Below are 12,023 nucleotides of genomic sequence, written 5' to 3'. Positions count from 1 at the left end.
CAAAACCATATCAGTTATCTACCATCAACTTTTCCCTTCCTTTCTAGGATGTTTTATTCGTTCATCAAACATTTACAGAGCACTTACTCTGTCCCAGACTCAGAGCCACACGTCTCTTATAGTGAAAAATATGGAAACTGTCCTCCCCTTGCAGAGATTAGATAACTAACATGAACATCAAAACAAGACAATTACAAGCTTGATTTGTGGTTTTCCACTTACCATTCAAAACTTGCATGCACGCTTCTTCCTGCATATGCCTCTTCAGAATAATCTTTTGATAACTATATTTTTAATTTTTTAAGGAGTAATAACCTTTACAGGTATATGCTACTAATAGTTTTTACAATACCTCCTAGAATGCCATAAAATACATTTAAAAACTAATTCTCCTCACCATTAGTATAATTAGAGAGTCTATTCCAAAATTTCTTTCCTCTGGTTAAAAAATAAAGAGGGCACTTAGCAGCCTGGTGCGGTGGTTCACGTGTGCAATCCCAGCACTTTGGGAGGCCGAGGCGGGTGGATCACGAGGTGAGGAGATTAAGAATATTCTGGCTAACATGGTGAAAACCCGTCTCTACTAAAAATAAAAATTAAAAAATTAAAAAAAAATAAAAAATAAAAAAATAAATAAAATTTGAATCAAGAAAAAAAAATAATGAAGCTTAGGAGGCACAGGTGTATTATAGTTAAATTTTAGTATTTTTTTATTTTCTTCACTAATTCCAGTAATATTGTAAAAGACAATGTAAAAGAAGTAATCTAGTAGTTTCTGGCCCCCCACAAAAAAAAAAAAGAAAAGGAAATAATTTTGTGGACTAGTTATATACCAATGTGGTTCTCACCCTTACAAGATAATTAAAATCATTTCAGGAACACACAAAACAAAACTTGTCCAGGCCCTTCATTGGCACTGATATTACTTTATATTACTCCAAGTGATTCTAACCCACAGCTAAAATTAAGCTATAACCCACAAATCCAACATAACTTTTACTGATGGATTTTTCAGCTTCCTCTGTCAAATGCTCCTTCCCAACTTATTTTTTCTTAACAAAACTGATATTTTAAAACAGTTCTCGGTTCACAGCAAACCTGAGCAGAAGGTACAGAGTACAGGGATTTCCTGAATCCCTCTGCCCCAGACATGCATGGCTTTCCCCATGTAAACATCCCCCACCAGAGTGGTGCATGTTAAAATTGATGAACCTACATTGACATATCATTATCACCTAGAACCACACTTTACATTAGGGGTCACATTTGTTGTATATTTTAAGAGTTTGGACAAATTTATAATGGCATGTACTTTTTCACCATTATAGTATCATACACAGTATTTTCACTCCCTTAAAAATCCTCTGCATACCACCTATTGATTTCTCCTTTCCCCTTAACCTCAAACAACCATAAATCTTTTTACTTACTCCATAGATTTTCATTTCCAAAATGTCATATAGTTGAAATCATATTATGTAGCCTTTTCAGGCTGATTTCTTTCATTTAGTAATATGCTTTTAAGTTTCCTTCGTGTCTTGCATGCCATAATAGCTCATTACTTTTTGTCCTAAAGAATATTTCACTGTCTAAATATACCAGACTTGCTTATACATTGACCTACTGAAGGGCATCTTGGTTGCTTTCAAGTAATGAATAAAGCTGCTATAAACATCCTCGTTTAGGTATTCGTGTGGACATACGTTTTCAACTTCTTTAGGTTAACACTAGAGATTTGTGATTCCTGCATCATATGGTAAGAATATGGAGTTTTGTAAGAAACTGTCAAACTGTCTTCTGAAGTGATTCTACTATTTTGTATTCACCAACAATCAATAAATGAGAGTTCCCATTGCTCCACATCCTCATAAGCATTTGACGTTATAAGAGGTCTGAATCTTGGGCCTTATAATAAATATGTAACAGTGTCTCCTTGTTGTTGTAATTTATTTCTCTGATGCCATAAAATTTTCATATATGTATTTTTCATCTTTATATCTTCTTTGGTTAGGTGTACATTAAGGTTTTTGACTCATTTTTTAAATCACATTTTTTTCTTATTGTTGAATTTTAAAACTTCATTGTATATTTTAGACAACTGTCTTTTACCAGATATATCTTTTGCAAATATTTTCTCCCTGAAAAGACAGGCTGTGGCTTGTCTTTTCATTCTCTTAAAAGTGTATTTCCTGGAACAGATTATTTTTATTTTAATGATATCCAGATTATTAATTTTTTCTTTCATTGATTGTGCCTTTGGTGTTGTAACTTAGAGGGCATAGTCAAACCCAAAGTCATCTAGATTTCCCCAATATTATATTCGAAGTTGTTTGATTTTTTTTAGTTTTGCTTTACATTTAGGCCTGTGATCCCTTTTGGGTAAGTTTTGTCAAGAGTATAACGTCTCTATCCAGATTCATTTGGGGGAGGGAGTGAATGTCTGATTATTCCAATACAATTTATCGAAAACACTGTCTTTACTCCCTTGTAAGGCTTTGCTCCTTTGTCAAAGATCAGTTGGCTGCATTTATCTGGGTCTGTTTCTAGGTTCTATTCTGTTCCATTATTCCATTTGTGTATTCTTTCATCTATATCATACTGCCTTGATTACTGTACTTTTATAGTAGAAGTAATATGCTGTCAGTTCCCCAACTTTTTTCTTCTCTTTCATAATTCTGTTTAGTATGTTGTGGCCTTTCCCTTTCATATAAAATGTTAAAATCTGTTTGTCAATATCCATAAAATAACTCACTGGGATTTTGAATGGGATTGCACTGAATCTATAAATCAAGTTGGGATTAACTAAAATCTTGGTAAAATTGAGTCTTCAGCTCCATGTACACGTAATCTCTCTCCATTTCTTTCACCAGAGGTTTTGTGCTTTTTCTTATATAGATGTCACACATATTTGCTTAGATTTATATCTAATATTTCATTTGGGGGAATGCTAATATAAATGATACTGCGTTTCTCATTCCAAATTCCACTGTCTTGTTGCTGATATATAGAAAAGCAATTGACTTGTATACATTAACTTTGTACTTTTCAGGCTTACTATAATTATTAATCAATTCCAGGAGGGTTTTTTGTCAATTTGGGGAGCTTTCTACATGGATAATCATGTCATTTTGAAAAGAGACAGTTTTATTTCTTCCTTCCCAATCAATGTCTCTTTTATTTTAATTTTTTATTTTATTTTATCAGTCAAGACCTCCAGTACAGTGTTGAAGAGCAGTGGTGAGAGGGGCCATTCATGACTTTTTTCTGAACCTCTTGAGAAAGCTTCAAGTTTCCATTAAGCATAATGTTAGCTGCAGAATTTTTGTAGATATTTTTTAGAAAGCTGAGGAACTTCCCATCTATTCCTAGTTTACTGTAAGGTTTTTTTTCTTTTTATCATGAATGAGTGTTGAATTTTGTCAAATGTACTTTTTCCACAGTTTTTGGGTATCCTGTTCCGGTTGGTGTTTTTTGTTTGTCCGTTTGTTTGGTGTGTGTGTGTGGGGGGGGTGGGTGTATGTGTGTGTGCACGCACACATGCGCATATTGGTTTTATTTTTTTCAGTATTTTTTCTGTTGGCTTTTGAGGTTTGGAGGTTTCTATTGCAATATCTTCAAGCTCAGAGAGTTTCTTCCAGCAATAAGCCTATCAAAGGTACTCTTTATTTCTACTACAGCATTTTTCTTAAGAAATAGGATTCTCTAGAGAAACAGAACTAATAGGATAAATATATATATGAAGGGGAGTTTATTAAGGAGTACTGACTCTCACTATCAAAGTGAAGTCCCAAGATAGGCCATCTGCAAGCTGGGGAGCAAGGAAGCCAGTCAATCCCAAAGTTTCAAAAGTAGGGAAGCAAACAGTGCTGCCTACAGACTGTGGCCAAAGGTCCAAAAGCCCCTGGCAACCCACTGGCGTAAGTCCAAGAGTCCAAAAGCTTAAGAACTTGTAGTCTGATATTCAATGGCAAGAAGCATCCAGCACAGGAGAAAGGTGAAGGATGGAAAATTCGGTGAGTCAAGTTTTTCCAAATTCTGCCTGCTTTATTCTAGCTGCACTGGCAGCTGATTAGATGTGCCCACCCAGACTGAAGGTGGGTCTGCCTCTCCCAGTCCACTGACTCAAATGTTGATCTCCTTTGGCAACACCCTCACAGACACACCCAAGAACAATATCTGCATCTTTCAATCCAATCAAGATGACACGCAATATTGACCATCACATCTTATAATCTCCATCTCTGCTTACATAGGCCATTTATCTTTCATGCTCTTTGTTTCATTCACTAGATCCCTTGTGTATTAATCACAGTTGTTTTAAGTTCTCTGTCTGATAATTCTAACAGCTGTGCCACATCTGAGTCTGGTTCTGATGCTGCTCTTTTTGAACTTTGATTTTTGTCTTTTAATATGTCTTGTAATTTATTTTCAATAGCCAGCTATAATATATTGAGTAAAAGAAACTGCAGTAAATATGTGTTTAGTAACATGGGGGTCATATCCAGGGAAAGCATTCTATAGCCCTGTGATTAGATCTCAGTCTTTTCATGAGTCTGTGCCTCTGGACTATGAACAGCACATATTCTTCACAGGTTTTTTACACCCATTACTCGGGATGAGATGGTTAGAGTAGGCTGGATGAAATATTTCCCGTCTCCCATGTGGAAATTTATAGGTGGCTAAAGTGGGGTTTTCCCTTCCACCAAGTCAGGCTGTGATAGAACTCCAATAGGTTGGGCTTTGGTTGAATAGTTTCTCCTCAGGACAAATCCTGTTAAGAAGAACAGAATACTCTGGCATACTTCATTTTTTTTCTCCTTACTCTGCCAAAGTACAAGGGGATTTTTTTTCTAATATTCACTGTGAGGACCTGGGAGAACTCCAGAAGGTAAAAGTCACAAACATGTGAGGGCCCCTAATGACTGGATCTCCCTGGAATTTTTTTCTCAGACTTGGCCACATTGAACTTCCAACAATTCATTAATTACAGTTAAGGTTTCCATACCCCAAAACTGGTTCCTGTGAAGGTTTCAGCTCATGGGTTTCTACTTTTGTAAGCTGGGATTCTCTGCATTTGCAGAGAAAACCTGTAGTCTCTCCAGGTTTTGAGTCAATGGCTTGCCCTGTGACAGCACTTTTCTTGCTGATCTAAGAGAAGTTGTTTATTCAGCTTTTTAGTTTATTCAGCTTTTCACTTGTTAGGCCAGAGTGACAACTTACAAGCTTTATACATGCTGGACCAGAACCCAGAAGTCCTCTTTCCAACATTTTAATTATTGCCTCATGTTCAAAATTTCAGGTAGAGTTTTTTACTGATAAGTGTATATTGCTTGATCATTTCAATTTGCCCTTTTGCATAACACTTACAGAGACACTCTTCGTTTTTTGCTGACTACCAAATTACTGATTTCTCATTGTTCCCATTCTAGGGCAAAGCTGCTTAGAAAGCCCTGTCTAGATCATTTTTGACTTTTGCAGTAATGAATTTCATTGCTGCCCTGACTTATAAAATGTTATCTCAGAGCCTAGCTGACAAGCAGTACAGGTTTCACTTTGATGACTCTAGCAATCTGAAGGAAAGCCTTTCCACTGGCTCAACACCGTTGCTTGAAGATTTTCTATGGTTTATAACAAATGACAGTACATTTGCTGTCAGGCAGAAAACAAGAAGCCATTCTAGTAGTGTCAGTACATACAAAATGGGAAGGTACTTTTTCTATAGAAAAATCATTATAAGAAAATTGTAGGGTTTTTTTTTCAGGAACATGTACAAAAGCAAATTTACTTATGTGGATTTTGTGTATGGAACAAAAGAATTGAATTTTCATTTATTTTTAGCAAGTAAATAAAAATCTTAAACCGTCTACCTATTTCATATTATTCATAATAGAATGGAAGTAAAGATAAGAAGAAAAGAGATTAAGAGAAAAATAGTAAGAAAGAAAATAGAAAAGAGAAAAGAAAGATATACCAAGATATTAAAGGAGAGAAAGAAACGTGGATCTAGAGAGAAGCTAAAGCTATCTCATCGGGTGGTACAGGATGTATCCTGCCCAGGGCCTCTGGAGAGTAGGAACTGGAAATAACCTTTTAGTTGATTTACTCACTAATTTCCTGCATCTTGCATGCCCATAAAATTGACATCTTCTTAAAAATTAGTACAAAAATACTTATGAATTTTCAGAAGTCTAGAGAAAGGCACTAGAGAGACTAGAGAAGAGAAATTAAAGAGCAAAGCATAAGCAAGAGCATGGAGGAAGGGGAAGAAGAAGGAGAGAGAGAAAGAATAAAAAAGAAAAGAACTAGGAGAGATAATGCTAACTTTTCTTTTCAAGTACTTTGCCTTTTCTTTTAGATCCCTTGGTCAACTTGTTAACACTCTTTCACTATTAGTGTCAGTTGTAACTGCATCTTTTCCAGAAGGCAATGTATGAAGCTCCAGGCAGAGCAAAACCTTCTTTATGACCCAGGCCTGATATGTTTAAATGCTTAAGGGTAGCTTGATGGATAATTGAACCTATGAAAGCATTTTTTTTTAGATGGAGTCTGACTCTGTCACTAGGTTGGAGTGCAGTGGCATGATCTTGGCTCACTGCAACCTCTGCCTCCCAGGTTCAAGCGATTCTTCTGCCTCGGCCTCCCAAGTAGCTGAGACTACAGGCGCAAGCCATCATGCCCAGCTAATTTTTGTATTTTTAGTACAGACAGTATTCACCATGTTGGCCAGGATGGTTTTGATTTCTTGACCTTGTGATCTGCCAGCCTTAGTCTCCTGAAGTGCTGGGATTACAGGCATGAGCCACCGCACCCGGCCACAAGGATGTTTTTTTTTAACTTTAATTTTAGGTCCAGGGGTACGTGTATAGATTTGTTATATAGGTAAATGTGTGTCCTAGGAGTTCATGTACATATTGTTTAGTCAATCAAGTGCCAAGCCTAGTACCCAATAGTTATTTTAAGAAAAATAATATTTATACTAACTTTTGCCCACCTTACTCCAACCAATCTTCTACCAAAATCTAATCCTGAATTTGAATTTTTATAAATATCAATACATAATGAGTCACACAAAAAGGTTATTACTATTTAACTCTCTCTCTCTCTCATTTCCCACATCCTATTGATGAGCATGCTCTATTAATTTTACCACTTAACCTTTTCACATGTGTGTCCTCTTCTCATCTACAAAAATGCTGCCTAAGTTCGCATCACCTTTCATGAAGATAATTAAGATCTCCAGCTGGTATTCCTATTTGCCTATTTCCACATTCTTTGCATTAGTCATTCCCAATCTGTTTTTGTTCTGGAAAATATAATGGAAGATGTTCACAAGTACCCAACCAGGTTTTAATGAAACTTCAAGTAAAAACAGTTGCCGGCAAAGTATTAAACTAACTCATTCATAGCTGTACTATTAACAGTATCTCTATAGCGGTCACTGTCAAAAGGCCAAGCCATGAAAAGATAAGCCATGGGTTTTGTGCAATTCCAGGCCAAGGAAACTACTCTTCTCTATTTAAGCAAATTAGGAAACAAATGAGTAACATTATTAATAAAGTACACTTCTGTATTGGTCCATTTTCATACTGTTAATAAAGTAATTTATACTTTATTAGAAAGAGCTTTAATTGACTCACAGTTCAACATGGCTGCGAGGCCTCAAGAAACTTATAATCATGGTGGAAGGGGAAGCAAACACATCCTTCACCTAGAAACAGGAAGGAAAAGAATGAGCAAAAGGGGGGAAATCCCCTTATAAAACCATCAGATCTCAAGAGAACTCACTCACTATCACAAGAACAGAATGAGGGTAACCACCCTGTGATTAAATTGCCTCCCATCAGGTCCCTCCTGAGACCATGTGGATTATGGGAACCACAAATGAAGGTGAGATTTTGGTGGCGACACAGCCAAACCATATCAACCTCCAAATACTGTGTCTGAGAAACAGTATCATTTGCTACAAGCAAATATAAAACACAAAGATGACTATATGGCTTTCAACTTAAACTTTTCTATGTCTCATTGTCTACAGAATAGACCCCACATACTCCAATAAAGTTAAAAGTTAATACCTCTCCATTCTATAACCTGGATACTCTCTCATCTGGCTCCTGCCCATATCTTCAATTTTGACTTGCCATATTGCGATTCCAATTCTACGCTCTAGCTATGCTGAACCACTTGAACTTCCCTGAATTCTCAATTGTGTCCCACATTTTTAGAATCCCAAAACTTGTTTATTGTTTGTAAATGAAGCAACTAAAAATTCATATAGTGCAAGTTGTTGGTGAATAAACACAATGTTCTGCATGATATATTACAAAATAATGGAATTCTGAGGAAACGCATATGCCTGATGATCATCCAACTTACCCCAACTTTAGCTGTCTTTATCACAGCTAAAATAATTTCACGTATCTGCTCCTAATTCTCAATTCGCCTCTGAATCTAAAATTTGTACATTCTGACTTTAGCACACTTTAAACTGTCTCATCATAAGGATAAAATACATACAAAATAAATATTATACCTTATGCAATGTTCCATATCATTGATACACTAGTTAGAAATGATTACATTTTTTAAGAAATCCATGTGATTTTATCTAAATTTCAAAACTCCAAATTTCAAAGTATATTCAAATGACTTAAAAGATAAATATCTTTATAAAATTAAGAAAACTAAAAATAAGACAAAGAAAGAAGAAGAAGAAACAGGAAAAAAAATACAATTATTGATTTTCTAATTGCTGGACCTAGGTATTTGGCTTTCCCAATATTTTGTGATAAAAATAAGAATTAACCAATTTTAAAAACTAGTATTACTGAAAAAAAATTGCTATTTATGCTGCTGCAATCTAAGAATTAATAAATAGAAGGCATCATTCTTCTGATGAGGTTTTTAATGAGTCTGGATATGTCATGTTTTCAAATTAGGGGATAAAAAGACATTAATTTATTTTCCTGCAAAAATGAGAATAAGTTCGGGTTACTCAGTGCAATGCAGAAAAAGGAACAAGGAAGAAAAGTAGAAACATGATAAAGGAGAAATAAGTTAGCAAACCAGTGTAAAGCAGCAGTGATACATGATGTTAAGATGGCCAGTGAAAATTTCCCACTTGCAGGGAGGCTAAAGAACTTCTAAGAGAGAAATGTCCAATTTTAAAGTTGGTTACACTGTAAGAATATCATACCTCAAACTCAAGCTGACACATACACCCCACCTAATTTTAAGCAGGCAAATGGCTTGAGTGGGGGTTTGGCTTGTTTATGTGTTAGTTTGTACATTTACTTTAGGTAAATCATGGAACGAGGATAAATTTCAGGACTGAGTCAACAGAGATAGTAACCTCAGCACTCTGTCTGGCAGGTGAGATAATACCTAACCTGAAGCAAATTATCAGATCCACAGCCTTAGAGTGAGAAACTTATATTCTTTACTGAAGAATATAAGACCTGGGGGATTCACACAAGTGCCCAAGAGGGCTGCAGACTACTAAAGGTTCTGAAATGGAGGGCCAGTCTCAATCTACCCACCTCTGAGGGGGCAGGGAGATCCCAGCTGATAACCAGTCTACATTAGCTTTCTCAAAATTTCTCATAGCCACCAAATGCTAATGGGCCTACGTGTGTATTTGCTACATATTAAAACATGAGACATCGTTTGATATTTAACTAAGAGGAGCCACAGTGGGATCAGAATTTGATGGTTAATGGGCAAAATTCAATAGATTTGATGGTGACTAAGGAAATGCTGAAAGCATACCTACATAGAGTACTGTCAGTCAATGTGATAATTATAATTCTATGTATTCATAATTCTATAAATCCATTTATTATATATTCAAAGAAATATGGCAGTATTAACATTAATTATCATGCATAAGGATATTAAAAAGAAACACCAAGCATTAACAAAATTTTCCCTGGAGGGAATACAATAAGAAATGTTGTTTTGCCTCTTTTGTTCCAGTCAATATGGATATTTTTCATAATTTTTTTGTACTGGAAAACAAATCATTTTAATTGTTCATGAACAACTTATTTATCTGGATGAAGTTGGAGATAAAGTACATATATACAATAGTTTCATGATTTTTCTAATTACTAAGGCTATGCTACTGTGAGGTTTTCTAAATAAGAAACTTACGTATATGTAGTCCTCTTTTTAGTCCTACATTTTCTTACAACTGTAAAGAAGACAAAGAAACTCTGGAAAGATAATCTGTTGACAATATAGTTTAGCTTTCTCCTGGGGCAAAACTTCTTTAGTTGTTCACTGAAAATGTTATTGTGCCTTACTTATATCAATTGAAATTGGATCTTCCTTACCTTAGGTGATTCACAGTTTTAACTGCTTAGGCCTGCCAGGTTGCTACCATATTTCTCCACACATCATTGTCAGAGACAGCCTGAGCAGTCACCATTTATTTGTAATTGTGTTCTTAAGAATGGAAATAAGTGAAAATGGTAGAAAACTGCAGTCACTCTGCTGAACAGAGTCTGGACTCTAAACCGTTAGGGTTGTCCAATAAAGACCAAATTATTTTGCTGAACAGAAATGGAAAAAAATAATATAACAGTGTAAAAAATGAAGGTGTCATTTCTTAGTAACTTGGGAGACTAGATCATATCTTTTCTTTGGTGGTGGTGGGGTGTGTGTGTGTGTGTGTGTGTGTGAAAATTTAAAGAGAGAAAAAGAAAAAAATCTGTCAAAACAGGACTTATTTTTTTAAGCCATTTTGCTTCCAAATTTTAATACCTATTACTTTTCTTTCTCAGATATACAGCACTCTCAGAAAAGTTTGAGTTTCACCCACTATTTCTTCAACCTCAATACAAACCCCTGCTTTAGCAATTGCAAAATTCTCACTTGTTCTAGAAGATTTGGCTCAAATTCTACCTTCCTGGACTGCTCTAGGCAGACTTTCATGCTCATACTTCTATTCAACCAATTTATTCCCTTTATAACAATCATTTCTATTAAAACAGATTGGATATTTGTTGAGGATAGAGACAATATAGTTTGACCTTTGTATTCCAAAGGCCAAGCATAATAAATATTTGTGAAGCAATGATCTTAGCAGTGTAACTGTCTTGAGTCTAATACTCAAACATCTGCTAGCTTTGGGAACAACAACAAAAGAGTTATGCTTCTATATCTTTAATCATGAAATTAAAATAATGATAAACCCTATCTTGTAGAGATGTCGTGAGGATGTATTATACAGATAATATTTATACAACACTTTGGAGAGGGCCTTGCACATAATAAGCACCCAATAAATACTAGCTTTTCTTTCAATAACCAATAGAAGCTTTGGTTTTGTGAAGTAAATTTTACCTATGCCAGATAGGATGGATGGATAGATAGATAAATAGATGATAGGTAAGTAGGTAGATAGATAGATAGATAGATAGATAGATGATAGAACAAATAGACTAAAACAAATGAAATAATCTCATTTATTTAAATAGAAAAAGAAAAATTGAATCCACACTAAATATTAGCATTCTCATTTATCCTTCTCATTACATACCATTTGGACTAAAATGCAAAGTTGATTTTATGAAAATATTTTCTTTTATGAATAAACTATTTCATTTACTTTTTGACATTATATGAAGTTTTTTTAAACAAGTGAAATGCAAAAGTGTATGCTTTATCTGATTTCTGATGAGAAAACACCGATACGATATATTCTTAAAGCTTTCTTCTGTATTGTCAATCATTTTTCTGAGATTCTCATTTGCTGTAAGAAGGTTCTTATATCAACTAGGTAAGTTTGAATTCCTAGCAAATTCTTCCAGAGGTGATTAAAGTCATAGTTACAAATGACTGGATTTGTAAGTCTTTAATTAGACTTTTAACTTACCAATGGATCATTAAATGCTTCGCATGCCATTCTATCAAATGTAGTCAATCTAGCTAAAATCTAAGTCATTAAGTAGTAAGCTCAATTGGGACAAATTTAGGCTGCATTTGCACCAAGAAAATTGTTTCCAAACATTGTGATACAA

This window comes from Sapajus apella, unplaced genomic scaffold, assembly GCF_009761245.1.
Source record: "Sapajus apella isolate SASKATOON/1434 unplaced genomic scaffold, GSC_monkey_1.0 scaffold28, whole genome shotgun sequence".
NCBI lineage: Eukaryota > Metazoa > Chordata > Mammalia > Primates > Cebidae > Sapajus > Sapajus apella.
Note: the sequence above shows the minus strand (reverse complement) of the source record.